The sequence below is a fragment of the Opisthocomus hoazin genome, chromosome W, assembly GCF_030867145.1.
Source record: "Opisthocomus hoazin isolate bOpiHoa1 chromosome W, bOpiHoa1.hap1, whole genome shotgun sequence".
NCBI classification, from domain to species: Eukaryota; Metazoa; Chordata; class Aves; order Opisthocomiformes; family Opisthocomidae; genus Opisthocomus; species Opisthocomus hoazin.
The window spans coordinates 23,846,165-23,874,149 of NC_134453.1; positions in this window are offsets into that span (position 1 = coordinate 23,846,165).

Below are 27,985 nucleotides of genomic sequence, written 5' to 3' on the forward strand. Positions count from 1 at the left end.
CAGAAACCATCTAGCTTCGTGTCTTAACGTACCAATGTTGTTGCTTAAAGGCAAGACCTTTGCATCGACTTCATGCTTTCACTTGGCTTTGGTTGGTAGCCTCTCCAGTACCCTTGTGTTTCTCCTTCCCTGGCCTTTGCTACTCCAGGCAATGTTCAGCTCATCCTTATCCTGCAGGCTGGGAGCCCTGGGGGTGATCCAAACACAGCAACAAGTTGGTGCCGGAAAGGAGTGTGGTGACAGTAGTGAATCCTTATGAGAAATTTTGGATGAGAAGGTACTTGGACGCAGAACTGACTGGCTTTGACTCAGAGTAATTTGCTCTCCCTTAATAGCACAAACCACAGAGTTGAGTAACACGATTGTAGCTGAGGCTGACAGGGTAACTGTGGTGGGTTTATAGCAACAGACATCTGCCACAGATGCTGCAGGATTTTGTTCTCTTCTATGGGCAGAAAAGAAACATCTGCCCATTTCTGAGCTTGCCACGTGAAAAAGGGATTTAATGCCTGGGCATATTGATTGAGTTGAGAGGGGCAGAGAGTAGCATCTTTCTCAGTGTCCTTGGCCCAGTAACCAGGAGACCCACTTTTGTCCTGTCCAAACTGTTTGCACCTGAGGAGTCCCTGTTCTCAAATCAAAGGGGATAGCAAGGCAGGGAGCACTATGGAGCTGAAGAATTGCTATGTGCCTTCCCCAAGGAGCTTAATCAGAGGAGAAAATGAAAGGAGGGGAGGTGTTGAGCCCCAACTACTTTAATTTTTTCCTGCTCCAAGGAGGCGTACTGCAGGAGCTGGTCTGACTGAGTTGCTCTGATGCCTGTGGGGCTCTGGGTAGAGATGAAAGGCTGGTTGTGGGATTCAGATGGCAAATTCTTCAACTCCAGGACAGATCTGATAGAAAAGGCCTGTTATGGAAGTCTGTCCAGATGAGAAGGCTTTGCAGACAGATGGTTTTGATTTGGCAGGTGCCAAATGTCCTGAAGAGAGGGCTTTACTGGAGCCTCAGCCCATCGCCAGCCTCCCCAGTGCCTATGGTCACGAGCACCTCGGCGACCAAATCCTGGGTCCAGTCCCAGCGGGGATTCTCCAGCAAGGCTAAATTAAGTTTGTCTCAGATGAGGCTCCCGTGGGATCTCTGTCGTGACTGCTGGTCTGTGTTGTGGTGGCTGCCAAGCTAAAGAACTCCCCAGCCATTTGCTGGGGACATGGCATGGGAAGGCTCAGTCAGTGCAGCTCTTACTCCAGGATGGCTTGGCTGTCTTCTGGAGTTCAAAGGACAATCTTTCTGCCCGCATCCAATGAGTCCTGTGGATATACTTGACACACCCATCTGCGTGCATTCAGGAACTCACAAAGCCCAAAGGCTCTGGTCACCTCCCCGGGATCCAGAGCTGTTCTCTAATGGTGGGGAAAATCAGATGACGCTGCCTGTGCCATATCCATCTGCATGTCTATAATGGCTGTTAAAAGACCTAATATTTTTTACTGGGTCTTTGGTCTCAGTGGGTCACTACATGTGAAGTACTCTCTTTCACTGAGGTTTAGCTTTCTCTGGCTGCACATGCCTGTTGAAGAGCTCACGGCAGAGGAACTGCCTGTGGGAAACCACATAACTTGAGACAGAACAGCACTGCCTCATGACCCTGAAGGATCAGCGTGTCCTGCACCTCCCTTCTCTGTTTTCAGGAGATAAGCTGTTTTCACACATCCAGCTGCAAAAGATCCTGGAAAGCAGCAACCGTGAACTGGCATTCGCAAAGCCTCAAATCCAAAGCTGATTGGCTCTAGTAACTATTGTATTAGTATATAAGGTATTCACTTGAGCAATAAAATGATTCTGATCAAGCACAAGATTGGGGTCCATGCAATCATTCACCACAAATGGTGCCCGAACGTGGGTTTTTGAACATGAAGATATTTGGACATAAAGATATTTGGATATAAAGATATTTGGACATGAAGATATTCAGAATTGGAGATTATTACCGGTGGTGAACCACAGCTGGGACCAAGAGGAGACACATAAGCACGCGTGCGCACACACAAGAGGAGTCATCACCTTTTGCTGGAACGATTAAGGTGAGCAGCTGCGGATTTATAAGATGGGACAGTCAGCTACAAAGGAGCAAAAGCTCCATCAAGAGATTTTACAGAGAATTTTGAAAGAACAAGGGTTTGCAGTATCAGTTACAAAGCTGGTTAAATTGTTAGTTTGGATAAGAGACTATTGCTCGTGGTACCCTTCCTCAGGTTCATATGATAGCTCGTTGTGGGCAAAGGTGGGGGAGGAACTGCAGACAAAAAAGGACTTGCAGCTTGAAGTCCCTGACGAAATCATTATTACTTGGAAAACAGTGTATACAGCTCTAAATGCTCTAAAACCCGCAGAAACTATCTTACAAGCATCGGCTGCCCCTCCTCCGTTCTCACAAAAGCAGGAACAGACTGAGCTGCAGTCTTTTGAAATATTTAGCCCTGCGTATGATGAAAACCCTAACCCAACACAGGGAATGCGGGGGTTAGATCCGCCAGAATCTGACGATCCTTTTGATCCCGGAGAAACAGACACCGAGGATGGACCTGATTTATACCCGCTGCTAACTCCGGTGAAGGTTACGGCAACCCCCGCCCCCACAGCAGATGAAATTTTACAGGCACAATGACAAAAATCAGTATCGTGCATGTCACTTATTAACCCCCCCTTTTGCTCCTAAACTGCTCCCTTCTGCTCCTACAGCCCCTCCTCCTTTGGCTCCTACACAGCCTCTGACTTGTACGGGACCATTGAATGTTGTCGGACAGTTGAACATATTGTTAGATAAATGTAGGATTGATGCCCTCTGCAAAAGAGATGTTTCTGTCCTTCAAGCTATGCCTGTAGTATATAAGCCTAACCAACCCCCAGAGTATGCTTACTTACCATATGAGGTTATTAAGGAAGTTCGGAAATCCATACAAGAATATGGTCTCCAGGCTTTGTTTACTATGAACCTTATACAGGCTATAGGAGAATCTTATGTCATGACCCCTTCTGATTGGCGATCAGTACTTAGAATGGTTCTATCATCTGCACAATATACCATCTGAGCATCAGAATATAAGGAACTTGCAATTGTGCAAGTTATGGAGAATACTGCTGCTGGATTAGGTATTGGAGAAAACGAATTGCTGGGTCAAGAAAAATATGCCACAGGGGGAGTGCAAGTGGCACTACCAAGAGCAGTATTTACGCAAGCCGCGGATTTAACTCTCAAGGCCTTGTGAAAGGTGCCAGATCTTGGCCAGCGAGAAATGTCTTTCGTATCGATTCGACAGCGACCTCAGGAACCCTACGTTCAGTTTTTAGATTGGTTACAAACTGCTATTATGAGACAAACTGAACAAGAGGAAGTTGCTAAGATCTTGCTATTTCAACTTGCAACCAAAAAAGTACAACAGGGTCCCTCTACAACAATCGACGTACTCGACCTGAGATCAAAGCAGGGTGAATTCCAGCCTAAAACCGCGCAGTCGCTCCAACACAGCACAGCCCGCAACGCCAGCAGTCACCACACCAGATGGATCAGGAAACCTTACACTTGCTGGGGCACACGGCCCACCTGCACACCACCCCTTCCCGCCGAGCCGGCGGGCTCCCCTCGCTCGGCAACCGGCAGCATGGCATGGCCCGGCCCCCCCCCCCCCCCCCCTGCCCCCGGCGTGTCTGCCCAGCTCGGCCCAACCTGGAAGCGGCGCGGCAAGAACCGTTTTCCTTGCATTCAAGCCCTTGGTTGGAAAAAGTGTGTACAGTTCAATTACTGCAGTAGAATTCCTTGTGGACAAACAGCTGGCATTAGGTCACCTAGTACCATCTACTAGCCCATGGAACACCCCTAGATTTGTCATTCCAAAAAAGTCTGGTAAATGGAGATTATTACAAGATCTGCGGGCTATAAATGCAGTACCGGGCCCAATAGGGCCACTACAGCCTGGTGTCCCTAACCCAGCTATGATTCCAGAAGACTGGCCTCTTTCTGTTATTGATTTAAAGGACTGGTTTTTTACAATTTTTTTACACCCTGATGATTGTGCTCATTTTGCATTTTCTGTGCCTTCAATTAACAACAGTAAACCTATGCAGCGATACCATTGGGTCGTTCTGCCACAAGGCATGATGAATAAACCCACGATTTGCCAGGTAGTTGTGGATGCAGCACTAAAAGAAGTACGGAAATCTTTTAAACAGATTTACTTCTGTCACTATATGGACAACATCCTCCTTGCTGCTGAAACACAAAATGTGCTGCTCACTGCTTCGCTAAATTAGAAGCGTCATTAAAGATCTTCAGGTTACAGACAGCCCCAGAAAAGGTGCAGACAGAGCAGCCCTGGAAGTATCTAGGATGGAAACTTTTTACTTCACAAGTGTTCCCACAACCATTGCTTATTGTTGATCAGGTCACCACTCTTCATGATCTACAGAAATTATTAGGAACAATTAATTGGGTACGACCCCTTTTAGGCATTACGACTGAAGAGTTGTCCCCTCTATTTACCTTGTTGAAAGGGGACTCAGATTTGTTATCTTCCAGGAGATTGACGCCAGAAGCAAAAACTGTCTTGCAGAAAGTTTTGGATAAAATAGCAACTTCCTTCGCCTCCAGAATCAATCTTAAGTTACCAATAGATTTGTATATAATTTATGCTTTTTTCCAGCCTTATGCTCTTTTAGGGCAGTGGTGTGTTAACGCACAGGAGTTGAAGACTCTGGAATGGATCTTTTTGCCTCATACGCCCATGAAAACATTAACCACAAAGGTAGACATGATAGTGTCCTTAATAGCACAAGGTCGGAATCGCTGTCAGCAATTGACAGGACGTGATCCTGATGCTATTTACCTGCCGCTGGCTAAAGATGACTTTGTGGTATTAAACAGGGAATCCTTATCGCTGCAAGCCGCTCTAGCTGATTATTTAAATGACATACGTTATACCTTTCCACAACATAAGCTGTTACATTCCCTCTCTTAAATTGCATTGCAGCCAAAAAACTGATGTGTTCCTGTTCCTGTTAAAGGAGCACGAACAGTGTTTCTGGACGGATCAGGGAAAACACAGAAAGCTGTGGTTGTGTGGAAACAAACAGATTCCTCAGATTGGCAATCATCTATTTTAATCGTTGAAGGATCCACACAAATTGTTGAACTATCAGCAGCCTTGCATGCCTTTGAATTGTTTTCGACTGAACCACTCAATGTTGTCGCAGATTCTGCATATGTTGTGGGTATTGTTCAATGCATTGAAGATGCAATGATAAGAGAGGTCAATAACAAATAACTTTTTTCCTTGCTATTGAAATTAGCTACACTACTTAAAAATCGTGTACATTTATATTCCATAATGCATATATGGTCACATACTACTCTACCAGGAGCAATAACTGAAGGAAATGCTGTAGCAGACAAATTGACAATGGCAGCAGTACTGCCGTGCAGTTTTGAGCAAGCCCAATTATTTCACGACTTCTTTCATCAAAATGACTCTTCCTTGCATAAACAATTTGCTTTGTCCCGAGGGAAAGCCACAGAAATTGTTCGTGCATGCCCTGACTGTCAACATATTACACCCGTATCATCATATACAGGAGTGAACCCTCGTGGTTTGCAAGCTAATGAGTTGTGGCAGAGTGATGTTACACACATATCAACATTTGGTCGAATGCGTTATGTACATGTTAGTGTGGATACTTTCTCAGGATTTCTGGTAGCCACTGCATATACGGGAGAAAAGGCACATGATGTGAAACACCACTGGCTAAAATGTTTTGCCACTATGGGCATTCCAAAAACAATTAAAACTGATAATGGTCCTGCTTATGTTTCACGGACAATTTCTGTTTTCCTACAAGACTGGGGTATACAACGTGTTACAGGTATACCGCATTCTCCCTCTGGACAAGCCATTGTTGAACGTGTCCATGCGAACCTCAAAGCTATGCTAAATAAACAAAAAAAGGGGAATCCTATGGGCAGTGTTACCCCACAGGAACAGTTAGACAAAGCATTATATGTACTTAATTTTTAAAATCGTTCTGATCAACAGTTATTTACAACAGCAGCTGACCGTCAATTTGGAATGGTCCCTCCATTTGTGGCTCGACCAAAGGTATGGTATAAAGAATTTGGGGAATCACAATGGACAGGTCCTGTAGAATTAATAACATGGGGAAGAGGGTACGTGTGTGTTCTTACAGGCCCTCGATGGTTACCAGCAAAATATGTGAAACCATATCATGAGCTGAAAGAATGCAACACAGAATCCGATGCCAGAGATGACCACGCTCACTCTCAAGGAGCAACCTCTGATGTGGAAGCAGAAGAGATCCACTCTGGATGATCCTATTACATGGGGAAAACTGAAAAAATTACAGCAAACAAAAGTACTTTGATGGCTGCAGTGGGTGCACCACCCACTCCGATTAATACATTTTTTGGCATATTTGGCAATTATCTCCCACAACAGCTCTTTGTATAATGAAGCAATCTTGGAGAACACGGTATACGCGATTTTAGAACTGAGTTTGCACAAGAGCAAAGGTCAACTAGCAGACACCATGAGGAAAAGTATGAACCTTCATCTGAGGGCCCCGGACAACTGTCCAGAGGTGCCAATAGACATGTACAAAGGATATTAATATATACATATTAAAAAAAAAAAGGGAAAAATGATAAGCACTTCTCTGAAATGTAATGATTATGTATGTTAACAGAATCACACAGAATCACAGCATGGTAGGGGTTGGAAGAGACCTTTGTGGGTCAACTAGTCCAATCCCCCTGCCGAAGCAGGGTCACCTACAGCAGGCTGCACAGGACCTTGTCCAGGTGGGTCTTGAATATCTCCAGAGAAGGAGACTCCACAACCTCCCTGGGCAGCCTGTTCCAGGGCTCCGTCACCCTCACAGTGAAGAAGTTCTTCCTCATGTTCAGATGGAACTTCCTGTGCCTCAGTTTGTGCCCATTGCCCCTTGCCCTGTCGCTGGGCTCTACTGAAAAGAGTCTGGCCCCATCCTCCTGACACCCACCCTTCAGATATTTATAAGCACTTATTAGGTCCCCTCGCATCCTTCTCTTCTTCAGGCTAAACAAGCCCAGCTCCCTCAGACTTTCCTCAAAGGACAGATGCTCCAGTCCCCTCATCATCCTCGTAGCCCTCCGCTGGACTCTCTCCAGTAGCTCCTCATCTTTCTTGAAGTGGGGAGCCCAGAACTGGACACAGTACTCCAGATGGGGCCTCACCAGGGCAGTGTAGAGGGGAAGGAGAACCTCCCTCGACCTGCTGGCCACACTCTTCTTCATGCACCCCAGGATCCCATTGGCCTTCTTGGCAGCCAGGGCACACTGCTGGCTCATGGTCAACCTGTCGTCCACCAGGACACCCAGGTCCCTCTCCACAGAGCTGCTCTCCAGCAGGTCTGCTCCAAGACTGTACTGGTGCATGGGGTTGTTCCTCCCCAGGTTCAGGACCCTACACTTGCCTTTGTTGAACCTCATCAGGTTCCTCTCTGCCCAACTTTCCAGCCTGTCCAGGTCTCGCTGAATGGCAACACAGCCTTCTGGTGTATCCAGCACACCTCCCAGTTTTGTGTCATCAGCAAACTTGCTGAGGGTACATTCTAACTCTTCATCCAGGTCATTGATGAAGAAGTTAAACAAGACTGGGCCCAGTACTGACCCCTGGGGGACACCACTAGTTACCGGCCTCCAACTAGACTCAGCGCCGCTGATGACAACCCTCTGAGCTCTGCCATTCAGCCAGTTCTCAATCCACCTCACTGACCACTCATCCAGCCCACACTTCCTGAGCTTCCCTAGGAGGATATCATGGGAGACTGTGTCGAAAGCCTTGCTGAAGTCGAGGTAGACAACATCCACTGCTCTCCCTTCGTCTACCCAGCCAGTCATGCCATCGTAGAAAGCTATCAGATTATTCAATTAATAGCTCTTAAATCTTGGGGGTGTTGTATTCTGATTCACATTCTCTCAACAAACCATATTTTACAAATTTCTCAATAATTGGCATTAACGCAATTTTAGCTTCTAGTTTCAAAGGATATTGTTTTTGCCTTATCAGCTTTGTTCCTATTTTGAGTTCAGTTTTACTGGTTCAGAATTCTTAGCTTTATCAGGGACTTCCCTGGCCCATATGAGGAGTATCACTTGTTATGGGTTTGCGTGCCAAGGTTTTGGTAGCAGGGGGGCTATAGGGGTGGCTTCTCTGAGAAGCTGCAAGAAGCTGCCCCCATGTCTGATAAAGCCAGTGCTAGCAGGCTGTAAGACGGACCCACCGCTGTCCAAGGACAAGCCAATCAGCGATGGTGGTAGCGCCTCTGTGATAATGTATTCAAGAAAGGGAAGAATAAAAACTCTGGATGAGGCGTCAGTTTGAGAGACGAGTGATACGATGTGAGAGAAACAACTCTGCAGACACCAAGGTCAGTGAAGAAGGAGGGGGGAGGAGGTGCTCGAAATGTTGGAGCAGAGAGCCTTTCCTTGCAACTCGTGATGAAGACCATGGTGAGGCAGGTTGTTCCCCTGCAGTCCATGGAGGTCCACGGTGGAGCAGATATCCACCTGTAGCCCGTGGAAGGGACCTCACGCCAGAGCAGGTGGATGCCTGAGGGAAGCTGTGACCCTGTGGGGAGCCCCATGCTGGTGCGGTCTCCTGCCAGGACCTGCGGACCCATGGAGAGAGGAGCCCACGCCACAGCAGGTTTGCTGTCAGGGCTTGTGACCCCGTGGGGGACCCATGCTGGAGCAGCCTGTTCCTGAAGGACGGCACCCCATGGAAGGGACTCACGCTGGGGCAGTTCATGAAGAGCTGCAGCCTGTGGGAAGGACTCACATGGGAGAAGTTTGTGGAGAACTGTCTCCCATGAGAGGAACCTCACGCTGGAGCAGTGTTGGGGTCGATGTAGCTTGAGAATTAGCACGACTAGGCCTCTTAAGCAAAACAGCATAACTGAACAGGCTGCTGGAAAAGACAGCTAAGAATAGCCATTGAGAAAGTTCTGATAGTGCACATGGAGTCGGTTAGCAAAAACAAGATGTGTTCAAGGACGTGGAGGCAGTCTGTTGCTATTGGCGTTAGTGCATAGTTACCAGTCATAAGGGAATGTGGGGCGTGTGAACAGTGTGTGATTTATGTCTGTAGCCTATCCAATATAAGCGTAATCGCGTGTACAGATATGAAAAATGTATATAACCGCACAAGCGGGATAATAAAGAATCCGACTGTGCATCGTATCAATGCATGTGAGAGTCGTTCCCGTCCTTTCACGGATGCTGAAACTCGGCAGAGCAGGGGCAGAGTGTGAGGAGTCTTCCCCCTGAGGAGGAAGGAACAGCAGATACAACATGTGATGAACTGACTGTAAACCCCATTCCCTGTCCCCCTGCACCGCTCGGCAGGGGGAGGAGGGAGAGAAATCAGGAGTGAAGTTGAGCCCAGGAAGAAGGGAAGGGTGGGGGGAATGTGTTTTAAGATCTGGATTTATTTCTCACTATCCTACTCTGATTTGATTGGTGATGAATTAAACTCCCTTTTCTCCCCAAGTTCAGTCTGTTTTGTCCGTGACAGTAATTGGTGAGTGATCTCTCCCTGTCCTTGTCTCGACCCTCGAGCCTTTCATCATATTTCCTCTCCCCTGTGCAGCTGAAGAGGGGGAGTGATGGAACGGTTTTGGTGGGCACCTGCCACTTATCCAGGCCAAACCAAAACACACTGCATTTTCCACTTCTATTGGAATGCTGGTTCCTAAAATTTTATCTTCCTGCAATAGGAACACAGTTGCTTGTACAAATTTAGATTCAGGAATTAATACATTAGCCTCCCCATCTTTAAATTGTGTTTCCGCTTCCAATTTTTCTAACAAATCTCGCCCTACCAAGGGTTTTGGAGCCCCCAGTAAATACAAGAACTGATGTGTTACCCATTATTTTCTAATTTTAAATTTTAAAGGCTTAAAGAATGGCCTAGTTTCAGCATTACCAGTCACACCAGCAACTTCGATTCTTTTGTTAAGTTCAAAATGTTTTTCATTCAAAACCGAATAAGCAGCCTCAGTGTTTACTAAGAATTCTATTTCAGTTTGATCTTCCCCTAGTTGTATATTAGCCAGAGGTTCTTCTGGGGAAGATTCCTCTGGTCCCCTTCATTCCTCAATATTAACTGCATTTATCGTTACCAAATCGAAGTCGACTCTTTCTATACCCTGTCGGGAAGGACAATTTGCTTTCCAGTGTCCCTCCTTTTTACAATAAGCGCATTGATTTCTCCCCACTATAGGATTAAAAAAACCTCTACCTCCTCCTCTTCCTTGAAATCCATTTCTACCTCCTTGAAACCCTCCTCTACTTACTTCCAATCCTTCTAAAGCTGCTATCAACTGAGCATCATGTTTTTCTTTCACCTGGTCTCTATTTCTAAAAGCTATCCATGCAACTTCCAACATTTTCCCTAAATCTCTGATCCTGTGCCTTGCAACTTTTGTAATTTCCTCCAAATACAAAAAGAGACACTAACTGATTTTTCCCTTCTTCTGATTCCAAATCCATAGTGGTATATTTTTGCGCAGTTTCCATTAGTCTATTTAAAAATTCAGTCGGCAACTCTTCCTTGTTCTGCTTAATCTGATACAGCTTTGAACAGTTCTCCACTTTGGGAACAGTATTCCTCATTCCAAACAAAATCAATCTCTGATATTGTTTTATTAATTCCCTTTCCACTCTATCATTATGATCCCAATCTGGATCTACAGGAGACAGATGTTGCTCCCACCGACCCTGCAATTGTCCTGTAGCAATTTGTCCCTCTATCTGAGTCCTTGCCATTCTAAAGATCATTTCCTTTTCCGTGCTATCAAAGAATACCGACATAATGTCATTGATATCATCATGCCAGTGTCAGGGGGGAGATCGACAGCCCAGCTCAAGTGCGTCTACACCAATGCACGTAGCATGGGCAATAAACAGGAGGAGCTGGAAGCCATTGTACAGCAGGACAGCTATGACTTTGTCACCATCACAGAAACGTGGTGGGACAGCTCACATGACTAGAATGTTGTCATGGATGGCCACACACTTGTTAGGAAAGAAAAGGCAAGGTGGTGGAGTTGCTCTGTATGTGAGGGAGCAACTGGAATGCATTGAGCTTGGCCTGGGGGCGGATGAAGAATGAGTTGAGAGCTTAAGGGTTAGAATTAAGGGACAGGCTCATATGGGTGATGTTATTGTGGGTGTGTACTACAAGCCACCTGACCAGGAGGAGGAGGTTGATGAGGCCTTCTCCAAGCAGCTGCAAGCAGCCTCACAGTCACAGGCCCTGGTTCTCATGGGGGACTTCAACCACCCTGACATCAGCTGGGAAGACCATACAGCTAGGCAGGCGCAATCCAGGAGATTCCTGCAGAGCATCAATGACAACTTTCTGATGCAAGTGGTGGAGGAACCAACAAGGAAAGGTGCTCTGCTGGACCTTGTATTAACGAACAAGGAGGGACTGGTGGAGGATGTGAAGGTCGGAGGTAGACTCGGCTGCAGTGACCATGAAATGGTGGAGTTCAGGATCCTGCGTGGAGGAAGCAGGGCGATAAGTAGGATCAAAACCTTGGACCTCAGGAGGGCTAACTTTGGCCTCTTCAAGGAGCTACTTGGAGGAATCCCATGGGTCAAGGCTCTCGAAGGCAGGGGGGTCCAAGAGTGCTGGTCGCTGTTTAAACATCACTTCCTCCATACTCAGGGTCGGTGCATCTCCCTGAGAAAGAAATCTAGAAAAGGAGGCAGGAGACCCACATGGATGAGTAAAAAGCTTCTAGTGGAGCTCAGGCAGAAGAGAAAGGTCCATGGAATGTGGAAAGAGGGACAGGCCACTTGGGAAGAGTACAAGAATGTTGTCAGAGCATGCAGGGATGCAACAAGGAAGGCTAAGGGCCACCTGGAATTCAATCTGGCAAGGGATGTCAGAAGCAACAAGAAGGGCTGTTAGCGTGGGTTACGGATCCGTTGTAACGATGTGACCCCAATATGAGTATGATCGTTCACCTTTATTAGTCAGCAAAAACAAGGTTTATATAGCAAAACTATTACAGCATCTGAATGGTTAAACCCCCAACCCATATATAGGCAAAACTACTGCAACTCGTTGTGATTGGTGCAGAGCTGCATCTCTCAGCAGAGTGAAAACAGTACTGTGGCAGGAAACAACAACGTGGCAGGAAGGAAGTGACAGTGTGGCAGGAAACGGTGACGGTCCCCCTCCTCCAGTGTCCCGAGCTCGTCGCTCTGCCTTCCCAGCAGGGTTCCGTGTCTGCCGCTCCCAAGGCTCACTTCCGGATCGGAACCTGGGTTGCTCAACGCACCAAGCTATGTCCCCTCTCGTCCAGCCAGGACTCCACAGAGGGCTTCTTCAAGTACATCAGCAGCAAACGGAAGACTAGGGATAATGTGGGGCCACTGCTGAACGAGGTGGGTGTCCTGGTGATGGAGGATGCAGAGAAGGCAGAGTTACTGAATGCCGTCTTTGGTTCAGTCTTCAGTGCCAAGGCCGGCCCTCAGGAATCCCAGTCCCTGGAGGTAAGAGAGGAAGCCTGCAGAATGGACGACCTTCCCTTAGTCGAGGAGGACTGTGTGAGAGATTGCTTAAGCGATCTGGACACCCACAAATCAATGGGCCCCAATGGGATGCACCCATGAGTGCTGAGGGAGCTGGCGGATGTCATTGCTGAGCCACTCTCCATCATCTTTGAAAGGTCCTGGAGGACAGGAGAGGTGCCCGAGGACTGGAGGAAAGCCAATGTCACTACAATCTTCCAAAAGGGCAAGAAGGAGGACCCAGGGAACTACAGGCCGGTCAGCCTCACCTCCATCCCGGGAAAGGTGATGGAGCTGCTCATTCTAGAGGTCATCATCAAGCACGTGGAGGAAAAGAAGGTTATCAGGAGTAGTCAGCATGGATTCACCAAGGGGAAATCATGCTTGACCAATCTGATAGCTTTCTACAATGGCATGACTGGCTCAGTAGATGACGGGCGAGCCATGGATGTTGTCTACCTTGGCTTCAGCAAGGCTTTTGACACAGTCTCCCATAACATCCTCCTAGGGAAGCTCAGGAAGTGTGGGCTGGATGAGTGGACAGTGAGGTGGATAGAGAAATGGCTGAATGGCAGAACTCAGAGGGTTGTCATCAGCGGCCCAGAGTCTAGTTGGAGGCCTGTAGCTAGTGGTTTCCCCCAGGGGTCAGTACTTGGCCCAGTCTTGTTCAACTTCTTCATCAACGACCTGAATGAAGAGTTAGAGTGTACCCTCAGCAAGTTTGCTGATGACACCAAACTGGGAGGTGTGGTGGATACACCGGAAGGCTGTGCTGCCATTCAGCGAGACCTGGACAGGCTGGAGAGTTGAACGGAGAGGAACCTGATGAGGTTCAACAAGGGCAAGTGCAGGGTCCTGCACCTGGGGAGGAACAACCCCATGCACCAGTACAGGCTTGGGGTGGACCTGCTGGAGAGCAGCTGTGCGGAGAGGGACCTGGGTGTGCTGATGGATGACAAGTTGACCATGAGCCAGCAGTGTGCCCTGGTTGCCAAGAAGGCCAATGGGATCCTGGGGTGCATGAAGAAGAGTGTGGCCAGCAGGTCGAGGGAGGTTCTCCTTCCCCTCTACACTGCCCTAGTGAGGCCTCATCTGGAGTACTGTGTCCATTTCTGGGCTCCCCACTTCAAGAAAGATGAGGAGCTACTGGAGAGAGTCCAGCGGAGGGCCACGAGGATGATGAGGGGACTGGAGCATATGTCCTACGAGGAAAGGCTGGGAGATCTGGGCTTGTTCAGCCTGAAGAAGAGAAGGCTGCGAGGGGACCTAATATATACTTACAAATATCTGAAGGGTGGGTGTCAGGAGGATGGGGCCAAGCTCTTTTCAGTAGTGCCCAGCAACTGGACAAGGGGCAATGGGCACAAACTGAAGCACAGGAAGTTCCATCTGAACATGAGGAAGAACTTATTTCCTCTGAGGGTGACGGAGCACTGGAACAGGCTGCCCAGGGAGGTTGTGGAGTCTCCTTCTCTGGAGATATTCAAGACCCGCCTGGACTAGGTCCTGTGCAGCCTGCTGTAGGTGACCTTGCTTCGGCAGGGGGATTGGACTAGATGACCCACAGAGGTCCCTTCCAACCCCTACTATTCTGTGGTTCTGTGGTTCTGTGTCTTCCAACCCCGAACATTCTGTTATTCTGTGGTTCTATGATATACTTCTAATCAGGGTCTGTAGTTCTGATCATTGTATGAAAGGCTTTAGCCACCTTGTCAGGATTATCTCTATGATTGCCAGCTGTCTTCTTTGAATTATTTAAGTTGACTATTGAAACAGCACCCTCACAATCACCGAACCTTCATTTACAACAACCTGTCTCAGTGGAGCTTGCAATACTGCTCCCTGCCGACGAGTTCTTTCAGCTACTGGAGTCCCTCCTGTCTTTCCATTCTCAGAGTCACCCACTCCAAGGGGCTTGGGTATATCATTCTGAATTCTCTGTCTCAACCCAGGAGCAACCAACATTTCTAGATCATCCTCTGGCTCATCCTGAACTAATTTTGAACACCTCTGTCCAATACTACAAGCAGAACAACATCCTTTCAAACTTTACCTTTTCCATTGCTCTTACTATCTTTCTCCAGTGCTAGTACCAAAGGATCTGAGGGAGCCAAATTTATCCCACACTTCTTCAGCCATTCCCGGTGCAAACGTAAAGTGAAAAACTTATCCGCATACAATACTTCATCCCACTTTCCGTCTTAAAAATAACAGCAGTTGCAACAAAGTATCATAATTCAAAGTTCCATTAACCGGCCACTTTTCTCCATCTTCCAGCTTATACAATGGCCACCACTGATTTGGAAGCCACTGAAGGCAAAGGGCTACGGAGCAGAGGTTCGCGCTGAGGGACTCTTCTAAAGCAGCAAAACCGCAGCAGCAAAAGCGCCAGGAAAGAGAGGAGACCCCAGCCCCGAGTGGGAAAGAGGGAGCTGCTAACGAGCAGCAGCTCTGACTCAGTGTGGGCAGGGACGAGTGTGACAGCGGCCAAACCCCCCTCACATACAAGAGCAGCCCCCAGGGAGCACGAGTGACCAGGAGCGCAGCGAACAGGGTGCAGCACGTCAGCCAGGGTGCGGCGCAGCAGTTTTTGCGGCAGTTCATGCAGGCAGGGCATGCAGGTAAGGGCGCAGTTTCGCAGCTCAAAAGGTAAGTTCAAGAAGTTTGACTGGTGAGAAGGAACCCAGCCTAGCCATGGTATCCAACTGGTGGAAGGCTGCATCCTCTGCACTTGCCAGAAAGGAGGTATCAACCCAGACTGAGCTCCCAGGAAAAGACACAGCTGTCTGGGTCTCTGGCTGCAGGGAGTGCCACCAGCTTGCACTGGAAATGGATGGCAGTGGAGAGAACAGCTGTGTAAGGTGTGGTCAGCTGGACTATCTACTTGGCCTGGTGGCAGAGCTAAGAGACGAAGTAGATAGGCTAAGGAGCATCAGGGAGTCTGAGCGAGAGATAGACTGGTGTAGCCATGCTCTCACCTCCCTGAAACCTGAACAGGGACAGCCCCCAGAAAAAGGCTGTGATCAAAGGGATCCGGTATCCTTCCCCCACCAGGATGTAGGCAGGGTCTTAAAGGGAAGCGGAGAGTGGAAACAAGTTCACAATTGGGGCAGCAAGCAAACCCTCTCCTTGCCCACCACGCCTCCCCAGGTGCCTTTGCACAATAGGTATGAGGCTCTAGATGTAGAAGACCAGTCAGTGGATGATGCGGGTGTCGATCCATCTACACCAGAGGAGTTGCAGAGACCAGAAAGACCCACTCTCTGTATTACTACCACATCCACAAGGAAGAAAGGAAGGATCACAGTTGTAGGAGACTCCCTCCTGAGGGGAGCAGAGGGTCCAATATGCCAGGCAGACCCTCCTCATAGGGAAGTCTGCTGCCTCCCAGGAGCCTGGGTGAGAGATATCAGTAGGAAACTTCCCAGCCTGGTATGGCCCTCGGACTACTACCCGTTACTGCTCTTCCACGTGGGTGGGGATGAAGTTGCAGTACATAGTCCAAAGGCAATCAAAAGAGACTTCAGGGCCTTGGGGCGGCTAGTGAGGGAATCTGGGGCACAGGTCACTTTTTCCTCACTCCTTTCAGTTGCGGGTGGTGACATTAGGAGGAACAGGGAGACCCAATCTATTAATACATGGCTCCATGGCTGGTGTCACTGACAAAACTTTGGCTTTTTTGACAATGGGATGGCCTATATGGCACCAGGCTTGCTGGCATCAGACGGGATTCACCTTTCTCAAAGGGGAAAGAGGGTCTTTGCTCAGGAGCTTGTGGGGCTCATTGGCAGGGCTTTAAACTAGATGTGAAAGGGGAAGGGGGAACATACTGGGCCTGCCAGTGACAAGCTGTGGGGAGATACACAATGGTGGAAGGACGGGGTGCTAGTATGGGCCCTCAGCCAGTTGCCCAGAGGTGTGCTGGGGATGCTGCAGCACAGTCAAAGTCTTGCAGAGATGACCTGGGAGCCCCTGAGGTAGTAGATTGAGGAGATTGACGACACGGGCTCTGATACCCAAATCGGAGACCCTTTATTTATCAGAAAGCTGCGTTTTATCCCTTACAAAGCTGTCCACGCGCTCCAGCCCAAATGCTTATTCCCCAACATACATTGTTCACGCGCCTATTCTAAACATTCAATTGGCTAGCTTAGCTGTGCATGATTTCTCCTTCGTTTGCTCCGGGTGTTCTGCCAAAGTGCTCTGTTGCAACTGATAATGTCCTTATTTTAGTCTTGTTCAGGTTAAAAATGCCCGTAAAGCCATCCGAGCTGACTCTCTTAAAACCTCTGGCAATATTCTCAATTGCAATTCAGGGTCCGCAAATCGTCCTGCACCAGTGTAATGATCCACGCCAACTCCTAACAAGGGATCTCCTTGTTGGCGTCCCAGATTCTCCACTGCCTTTATTTCACAATACTCAACAAATTGTCTCTCCATAATAGCTTTTGTGTTGGTGTTAAAATCAATGAAGCCAATTGCTGACAATCGTATGGAGTAACTAATTGTCCACATAGCACATTCTCCAATAATGCTTGCGAGAATGGAGATTGTAATCCATTCTGCACAACAGCCTTCCTTACTTCCTTTATCAATTGCCAGTCAAAAGCTCGATATTGAGGCGGCTGATTTGGCCTAAAAGTAACTGGAAACGCCACATCTATCTTCTCTCCATCCTTTAAGCCACCCATTCTTATTTTTCTCCACCTCTCCCTAATAGACTCCCTCTTCTTGCATCCCGTTTTTCCAGCCCTTTGAATTGATTCCTGTTCACTGCTGCTATCACTATCCGTTTTTCGTAAAAACCACTTAATATGTTTCTTTCTCGATCTTAATGATTTGCTACTTTGTCGTGAAACCAGTCTCACCTTCAGATTCTTTATCGGATTGCGACTCCTTGTGGTCATCATCGCTATTACCTGAGTGCCTGTTGACACAAGACTTCCCGCAGATGTCTGTGTAGGCAGATCATCATAAACAACCCCTGGCAAGCATTCCTCAGATGGTACATTTGCATCAAAAAGACTTTTCTGAATGGCGCTGGCTACTTTTTTCTCTGCTCGCACATCTTTTAACGCTTCATAAACCAAACGCCAGGTTGTTAAAACTCGACTCGCATTCACATTTCCCCTTGAAGCATGTTCAAAAAGTAATTCTCCTGCCTCCTTCCAAGTTAAAACATCAAAAACACGGGCACTCCTTCTGAGTCAGGCTAACAACAGCTCTAAAGTCCGTTCTTCATATTTAATCCCTCTCTTCCTTAAAATCTGCTTAAACATCTTAACAATCCCTTTCTCCTCAGCTGACATACTCACTCCCATCTCATTTCTTGGCTGCTCACCTGATCCTGATTACGGTGTTAATGGAAAAGATGTCTGTATAGCCCCAGGGTCTTGGTCTGCTCAGTCCAGCCAGCAAGACGATCGTTCAGCCGAGACGTCTCCTCCGGACACCACTACTCTGGAGCGTGCTTTATCGATCCCTGAATCCGTCCCTGGGTCCTGGATAGTGTCCTGGATCACGTCGGGGTCACCATTTGAGGAGATTGACGACACGGACTCTGATATCCAAATCAAAGACCCTTTATTTATCAGAAAGCTGCGTTTTATCCCTTACAAAGCTGTCCACGCGCTCCAGCCCAAATGCTTATTCCCCAACATACATTGTTCACGCGCCTATTCTAAATGTTCAGTTGGCTAGCTTAGCTGTGTATGATTTCTCCTTGGTTTGTTCTGGGTGTTCTGCCAAAGTCCTTTGTTGCAATTGATAATGTCCTTATTTTAGTCTTGTTCAGAAACTCTCAAGGACATCATGACCTTTGTTAATATAGAATGTTCCGACAGTAGGTGCCAACAAGGAAGCTTCCGTGAAACACCCCAAGGGAAAAAAGGGGTGTTCCTCTATGAAGGTGACACAGCCAACAGCCCAGATGAAATGCCTCTACACAAATGCACACAGCATGGGAAACAAACAGGAGGAGTTGGAAGCTACCGTGCTGCTAGAAAGCTATGACCTGATTGCCCTTACTGAAACTTGGTGGGATGAATCCCATGACTGGAGTGTGGCTATTGATGGCTACAGGCTGTTCAGAAGGGACAGGCGGGGAAAGAGGAATGGAGGCGTTGCCCTCTACATCAAGAAAACATTACTGAGTGAAGAGCTGTCCCTGAAGAATAACCATGAGCAGGTCAACAGCCTATGGGTAAGAATCAGAGGCAGAAGCAGCAAAGGGAACCTAGTGGTTGGTGTCTACTACAGGCCGCCTGATCAAGGGGAGCCTAATGAAGAAGCCTTCTTGCTCCAGCTACTGGATGTTTCTTGCTCACTGTCTCTCATCCTGCTGGGGGACTTCAACCTCCCCAACATCTGCTGGAAAAGTAGCACAGTGAGCAGTAAGCAATCCAGGAGATTCCTAGAATCTTCATTTACCATCTGGCATCCTGCTGCCTCCCCAGTGGGAACTCTCCTCTCTACACATATGCCACTATTTCTATGTTTTTCTCCAATAGTCCGGCAATCCCTCCATATCTCTTCGCTCCTCATTCCCTTCTGAAGACCTCTCCAGACTTCCTCAGGTCCCCTGCCTCCTCTTGTTCTTCCTGCCTTTCTATTAATCTCCATATGGAAGTTCTCCACCTTGTTATTGATTTGGTTGGTTTGGTTCACCAGAGTGAAGTTGCAGCACATGCAAGTATCACAGAAATAACCAGCATTACAATTTAGTTCAGGTCAGAACAGAAGCAGTTTATTACTGTAACTACAGGAGAGAACACAGAGCAGCAGAGTGACAAGACTGCCGATATGATCTCTGCCCAAATGGGGCAGTTACAGAGTTTTTATATCTTTAGGTTATATGACTCTTTTTTTCACCAAACCATGTCAGATAAGCAGGACTATAGTAAATTGCAACACTGAGCAGTAACATGGATTACTTCATATAGGGAGGCTGCAGTAAGAAAAGGAAGCTCTAGAGAGCACCTCTTTTTTACAAATAATTCACTCCTTTGTTAATTAAATTGTGCTGACTCAGTGAGGCCATTATGTCATGCTGACTTATATTTCTTAACTAGTGAGGCCTGCAAAGGCCTATGAAATGTTAACTATTTTACTTCCACATGAGGGGCATGACTGATCAGCCAGATGTGCTCCTTACAGCTGACAAATATGCCCTTCTCACTCACCAGCTGGCAACCAGGAGACTTGCGTGTTTTGAGTGCCTTGGGCCAAACAGCACAGTCTGCCTCTCAGATATGGTAAGGCAGAACTGCAACTTTGTGGGCTACATGTGTTGTAGGGCTGAGATGTATCTGTTTACTTAATGAAGAAACTGAATGATAGAGAGAGTAAACAAAATCCTCTCAATTGTCCAGAATACTGTCTGGGTATAGTTGGCACTTTGGTTTTACTTTCCTCACCAGTATTAAATGCTATGACAGGCAAGCCAGGATAAAACATGGTTTTTGTCATCACATTAAAATCAAAATGGTTCTGAAAAAAAAAGTGCTCTGTGAGCAAGAGCCATTGCTCTGGAGACAGCAAACTGGAAATTAGTCTTTTGCAGTGACCAAGGGTGTTGACAGGTGTATTGATTTTGGCTGCGATGGAGTTAAATTTCTTCATAGTAGCTTATATGGGGCTGTGTTTTGGATTTCTGATGAAAACAGTGTTGATAACACAGGGATATTTTAGTTACTGCTGAGCAGTGCTTACACAGCATCAAAACTTTTTCTGCTGCTCACACCACCTCACCAGCAAGTAGGCTGAAGGTGCACAAGAAGTTGGGAGGGGACACAGCTGGGACAGCTGACCCCAGCTGATGAAAGGGATATTCCATACCATATGACGTCATGCTCAGCAATAAAAGCCAGAGGAAGAAGAAGGAAAGTCTTCCCAAGTAACCATTAGGTGTGATGAAGCCCTACTTTCCTGGAGATGGCTAACCATCTGCCTGCCGATGGGAAGCAGTGAATGAATTCCTTATTTTGCTTTACTTGAGCGTGCAGATTTTGCTTTACCTATTAAGCTGTCCTTATCTCCACTATTGTGCTTTCTTCCTCTTCCTTCTGGCACAAAGTGTCCTGAAAAAGATTAGCCACACCAGAGATATCATCATTGTCTTGTTCTAGTTTCACAGGTCTTTTTCTGAATCCCTCCCTTCCACCTTTTCACCACATCTACTTTGCTTTCACAGCAACAGATGTATTGTCCCAAGGGCTGCTTCTGTGTAAGCATGAGTTGAGTGAGGGTCTGATGTCTTGGCTCATTAAAGGAAAAGCAAATCTCATCTCAGTGAAGTCATAAACACTCACCTTTGTGCTGGGTGCATGGTCACTACCAGTGCTTTAGCATGAAATCCCTAACTTATTTCTTAAGCAGCTTTTAAAGTCTGAAAAGGGGAATTCACTGTTTCATTAACTTTTTGAACAGGTTTTCAAGACATTTCTTTGTTGTTGGGTATCTCTTAAGGTATATGTGCTTAAAAGATACCAGAGGAAGTGAAACGGAGAGAGAAAAAATCCAAATTAAAATTTGGTGTGTGTATATGTACGCACATACAGTTTCTGCCTACTTACAGAATCACAGAATCATAGAATGGTAGGGGTTGGAAGGGACCTCTGTGGGTCATCTAGTCCAATCCCCCTGCCGAAGCAGGGTCACCTACAGCAGGCTGCACAGGACCTTGTCCAGGTGGGTCTTGAATATCTCCAGAGAAGGAGACTCCATAACCTCCCTGGGCAGCCTGTTCCAGTGCTCCGTCACCCTCAGAGGGAAGTTCTTCCTCATGTAGCATAATATGGACTATGTGCTGCTCGTACATAGTCCAGACTTCCAATTGTCTGCAAATAGTAATCTATTTTTTTAATGCAGTCAACCTTCAAAAGATCTTCATTGATCATGGGGAGGTGTACACAGCACCGGGCCTGCTGGCGACAGGTGGAACTCAGCTATCTCAAAGGGGAAAAAGAATTCTTGGCCATGAGCTGGCGGGGCTCATTGAGAGGGCATTAAACTAGGTTCGAAGGGGGAAGGGGATATTGCCCAGCTCACTAGGGATGAGCCCAGGCTTGGCGTGCCAAGGCCAGGGGTGAGATTGACAGCCCAGCTCAAGTGTGTCTACACCAATGCACGTAACATGGGCAATAAACAGGAGGAGCTGGAAGCCATTGTACAGCAGGACGGCTACGACTTGGTCGCCATCACAGAAACATGGTGGGACAACTCGCATGACTGGCATGCTGTCATGGATGGCTACAGACTCTTTAGGAAAGACAGGCCAACAAGGAGAGGTGGGGGAGTTGCTCTATATGTGAGGGAGCAACTGGAATGCATTGATCTTGGCCTGGGGGCAAATGAGGAACAAGTTGAAAGCTTGTGGGTTAGAATTAAGGGACAGGCTCATATGGGTGACACTGCTGTGGGTGTGTACTACAGGCCACCTGACCAGGAGGAGGAGGTTGATGAGGCCTTCTACAGGCAGCTGCAAGCAGCCTCACAGTCACAGGCCCTGGTTCTCATGGGGGACTTCAACCACCCTGACATCAGCTGGGAAGAATACACAGCCAGGCACATGCAGTCCAGGAGGTTCCTGCAGAGCATCGATGATAACTTTCTGATGCAAGTGGTGGAGGAACCAACAAGGAGAGGCACTCTACTGGACCTTGTATTAACAAACAAGGAGGGACTGGTGGAGGATGTGAAGGTCGGAGGTAGACTCGGCTGCAGTGACCATGAAATGATCGAGTTCAGGATCCTGCGTGGAGGAAGCAGGGCGATAAGCAGGATCAAAACCTTGGACCTCAGGAGGGCTGACTTTGGCCTCTTCAAGGAGCTACTGGGAGGAATCCCGTGGGCCAGGGCTCTCGAAGGCAGGGGGGTCCATGAGTGCTGGTTGCTCTTTAAACGACACTTCTTCCATGCACAGGAGCAATGCATCCCCCTGAGAAAGAAATCGAGCAAAGGAGGCAGGACACCTGCATGGTTAAACAAGGAGCTTCTAGCAGAGATCAGGTGGAAGAGAAAGGTCCATGGAATGTGGAAAGAGGGGCAGGCCACTTGGGAAGAGTACAGGAACGTGGTGAGAGCATGCAGGGATGCGACGAGGAAGGCCAAGGCCCACCTGGAATTGAAGCTGGCAAGGGATGTCAAAAACAACAAGAAGGGCTTCTTCAACTACATCAGCAGCAAAACGAAGGCTAGGGACAATGTGGGGCCGCTGCTGAATGAGGCGGGTGTCCTGGTGACGGAGGATGCTGAGAAGGCAGAGCTACTGAATGCCTTCTTTGCTTCAGTCTTCAGTGCTAAGACTGGCCCTCAGGAATCCCAGGCCCCGGAGGTAAGAGAAGAAGCCTACAAAGAGCACGACTTTCCCTTGGTCGAGGAGGACTGTGTGAGGGATCGCTTAAGCGATCTGGACGTCCACAAATCCATGGGCCCCGATGGAATGCACCCACGAGTGCTGAGGGAGCTGGCAAATGTCATTGCTGAGCCACTCTCCATCATCTTTGAGAGGTCCTGGAGGACAGGAGAGGTGCCCGAGGACTGGAGAAAGGCCAATGTCACTCCAATCTTCAAAAAGGGCAAGAAGGAGGACCCAGGGAACTACAGGCCGGTCAGCCTCACCTCCATCCCGGGAAAAGTGATGGAGCAGCTTATCCTGGAGGCCATCATCAAGTGGAAGAAAAGAAGGTTATCAGGAGCAGTCAGCATGGATTCACCAAGGGGAAATCATGCCTGACCAATCTGATAGCTTTGTACGATGACATGACTGGCTGGGTAGGCGAAGGGAGAGCCATGGATGTTGTCTACCTTGACTTCAGCAAGGCTTTCGACACAGTCTCCCATAATATCCTCCTAGGGAAGCTCAGGAAGTGTGGGCTGGATCAGTGGTCGGTGAAGTGGATAGAGAACTGGCTGAATGGCAGAACTCAGAGGGTTGTCATCAGTGGCGCTGAGTCTAGTTGGAGGCTGGTAACAAGTGGTGTCCCCCAGGGGTCAGTACTGGGCCCAGTCTTGTTTAACTTCTTCATCAACGACCTGGATGAAGAGTTAGAATGTACCCTCAGCAAGTTTGCTGATGACACAAAACTGGGAGGAGTGGTAGACACACTGGAAGGCTGTGCTGCCATTCAGCGTGACCTGGATAGTCTCGAAAGTTGGGCAGAGAGGAACCTGATGAGGTTCAACAAAGGCAAATGCAGGGTCCTGCACCTGGGGAGGAACAAACCCATGCACCAGTACAGGCTTGGGGTGGACCTGCTGGAGAGCAGCTCTGCGGAGAGGGACCTGGGTGTCCTGGTGGACAACAGGTTAACCATGAGCCAGCAGTGTGCCCTGGTTGCCAAGAAAGCCAATGGGATCCTGGGGTGCATCAAGAAGAGTGTGGCCAGCAGGACAAGGGAGGTTCTCCTTCCCCTCTACACTGCCCTGGTGAGGCCTCATCTGGAGTACTGTGTCCATTTCTGGGCTCCCCAGTTCAAGAAAGATGAAGAGCTACTGGAGAGAGTCCAGCGGAGGGCTACAAGGATGGTGAGGGGACTGGAACATCTCCCCTACGAGGAGAGGCTGAGGGAGCTGGGCTTGTTCAGCCTGAAGAAGAGAAGGCTGTGAGGGGACCTTATAAATGCTTACAAATATCTTAGGGGTGGGTGTCAGGAGGATGGGGCCAGACTCTTTTCAGTGGTGCCCAGCAACAGGACAAGGGGCAATGGGCACAAACTGAGGCATAGGAAGTTCCGTCTGAACATGAGGAAGAACTTCTTCCCTCTGAGGGTGACGGAGTACTGGAACAGGCTGCTCAGGGAGGTTGTGGAGTCTCCTTCTCTGGAGATATTCAAGACCCGCCTGGACGCGGTCCTGTGCAGCCTGCTGTAGGTGTCCCTGCTTCAGCAGGAGGGTTGGACTAGATGACCCACAGAGGTCCCTTCCAACCCCTACTATTCTGTGATTCTGTGATTCTGTAATTGGCGGATCGAGCCAATGTGAAGTTAACTGAAGGAGAGATATCGGTTCTATTATTGTGGTACCGTCGACGAAAGCTGATAGCAACGACAGATCACTTGTTTGACTTGGATGTGTGGCAGAGAATCGGGGACTCTGTGCAGGTCAGCAACAAAGAGGAGCGATTATTAGCCCATGTTTTTCGAGCTGTCAAAAGCATGATCAGCTGAAAGGAATGAAAGCTCCATTAAAAGATTTTACAGAGAATTTTGAAAGAGCAACATCTTGCAGTTTAAAATCCCTGAGGAAATCATTACTTGGAAATCAGTGCATACAGCTTTAAATGCTCTAAAACTCGTAGAAACTTAGAAGTGGCTGCTACTCCTCCACCGTTATCTCCAAAGCAATGACAGAGCTGCAGTCTTTTGAAATATTTAACCCCACATACGATGAAATTCCTAACCCAACATGAGAAATGCGGGAGGTAAATCTGCCAGAACCTGAGGATCCTTTAAATCCAGAGAAATGGGAAGTGAGGTGCAAAATCCGGCACCCCGAAAGTGTACAACAGGATCCTTCTACAGCAATTGGCGTACCCGGCCTGAGATCAAAGCAGGGTGAATTCCAGCATAAAACCGCGCAGTCCCTCCAACACAGCACAGCCTGCAGTGCCAGCGACCACCGCACCAGATGGGTCGGCGAACCTTACACCTGGTGGGGCACATGGCCCCCCCCGAGCAATTGGCGGCGCAGACCGGCCCCCCCCCCCCCCCCCTCGCTTCCCCCGATCCCAGCACGCCGGTCCGTCCCGGCCAGCCCAGAAGTGGCGCGGCAAGAACCATCTACCTGACATTCAAGGACTTGGTTGGAAAAAGTGTGTATAATTCAATTACTGCAGTAGAATTCCTTGTATCCTTATTGCTGCAAACTGTTCTAGCTGATTATGATATTAATGTATGCTAATGAGTTCTCGAGAGTGCCTGCTTTCTGGGGCTCCGGAGTTAAGTTTTGGAGAGTGAATTATTTTGCTGCTTTCTGGTAATAGATTTTGGGTACCCAGGTAGGACCCTGCTCTTGAACATCAATGGTCCGAGGGATTGTAGGACCTCCAGCCGGCACCGAGGGATTCTTGGGGAGAACCTCTGATCCCTGGACCAAAAAGTTCTGAGCACGAGCCATTAATAAGGTAAAGGCATTCTTCCAGTATTGTTTCTTGTTGCCTGCCTGTTAGTTGCCTGCTAGTCATAGTGAAAGCTTCACAACACTGGGCTATATCCCTGGGGAGAAGTGAAAGTGCCCTTCCTAAAACAGAATTGAAAAGAGAGTACGCTTCCTGAAACTGAAGCTTGGGAATCTGTCTGTTAAATGTTGAATGTTATTGTAAGTCCTTGTCTGTTCATAAGTCTTTGCATTGCAAAAAAAAAAAAAAAACCATAAGTCTTTGCAACATTTGGATTTATGTTGAAAACTTGGTGTGCTTGTGCGTGTGCGGTCACGACTATAATGTGTGGTTTTACGTGTTTGTTGTCATAGTGTTTGTATTGCTGTGTTCTGATGGATTTATTTGGTTTCTGTGATCTAACGGATTTGTCTGGACTAAGTAACTGCCTTTGCGTCTTTGGTTTGGTGAGTTCTGCAGGTATTGTATATAGTTAATGAGTTATACCCTTAGATACATTGATTTTAGCCTAGGTGATTAATATGAATACAGGTTATGGTATGCACTTCACATCTATATATCTTTTTATTAGCATTTGTGTTCTTGTGTTTTTGAGTGTTGCACTGTAGCGGGGCTGTTACTGGACCATAAAGCCAATAGTGATGCTTAGGTGTGTCAATGTAGCACTTGCTTGAAATTCATTAAATAAAAAAGGGGGAGATGTAGAGGAAGCAGTGACTATATTGGTTCCGTGTATAATACGCATAACACAAAAGGCACGAGAGGCAACTGTAAAAAAAAATTTTTGTGATGCAACTAACACCAATTGAGCAAATGTTTTTAAGGCAATGATAAGATAGCTTAGCTTTTTTTGAAAAGAAAAAGGGGGAGATGTTGGGGTTGATGTAGCTTGAGAGTTAGCATGACTAGGCCGCTTAAGCAAAACAGTCAGCATAACTGAACAGGCCGCTGGAAAAGACAGCTAAGAATAACAACTGAGAAAGTTCTGATAGTGTACATGATGTGGGTTAGCAAAAACAAGATGTGTTCAAGGACGTGGAGGCGGTCTGTTGCTATTGGCGTTAGTGCATAGTTACCAATCATAAGGGAATATGGGGTGTGTGAACAACGCGTGATTTATGTCTGTAGCCTATCCGAATAAGCGTGATCGCATGTGCAGGTATGAAAAATGTATATAACCACGCAAGGAGACCAATGAATCGAATCGACTGTGCATTGTATCAATGTGTGAGTCATTCCTGTCCCTGCATGGATGCTGAAATTCGGCACTTACTGGACTCCAGCTTTCGTCGCAATTGGTTCCTTTTCCGTTTACTATAAGAATCTCCCATACTCTTGCAACACCAAAGGCTACACTTCTCGAGCTTTAGCCGTCCTGGTCAGGAATGCTTCCGGCCAACCTGAAAAGTTATCGGTTAATACCAATAGATATCGGTACCCCCCTTTTCTTGGGAGTTCCATGAAATCAATTTGCCATTGCTGCCCAGGCCCATTACCTTTTCCAATCTGACCCATTTCTGGTTTAGGGTTATTTTTCGGATTAGTCTGGAGGCAAAGATCGCACTGCTGAGTCACCTGTCTCACCATGGTGTATAAGTTTCTGGCCACAATCTCTCTAATTAAATGTTTGTACAGAGCATTTGTCCCCCAATGCCTTTTCTTATGTTCTTCTCTTATCAAATGCCATATCAGACAGGAGGGAATGATTAGTTTTCCCTGTGGGGTTTGAGCCCACCCCTCCTCATTATATGACCCTTCTAAATCTGTGATAAGTTTCTGATCTTCCTTAGTATATTCTGGCTTACCTTCTAGGGAGATTCGTCCGTCAGGGATTAAAGCCCCTTCAGTTTTTACCTCTGGTTTGGCCACCTGTTTTGCCTCTCTGTCCGCCAGCTCGTTTCCTTTTTCCAATTCTGAGCTCCCTTTCTGGTGCGCCTTAATATGCATGATTGCCACTTCCTCGGGGAGTTGAACTGCCTCCAGTAGTTTCAAAATTTCTTCTGCATGTTTGATGTTTTTCCCTTGAGAGTTCAATAGTCCTCTTTCCTTCTAGATCGCTCCATGCGCATACACAACTCCAAAGGCATACTTTGAGTCTGTGTATGTATTCACAACTTTGCCTTGGGCCAATTCCAAGGCACGGGTTAAAGCAATTATCTCTGCCTTTTGCGCAGAGGTGTTTATGGGCAAAGGTCTTGACTCTATGATTTCTTGACTGGTGGTAATAGCGTACCCCG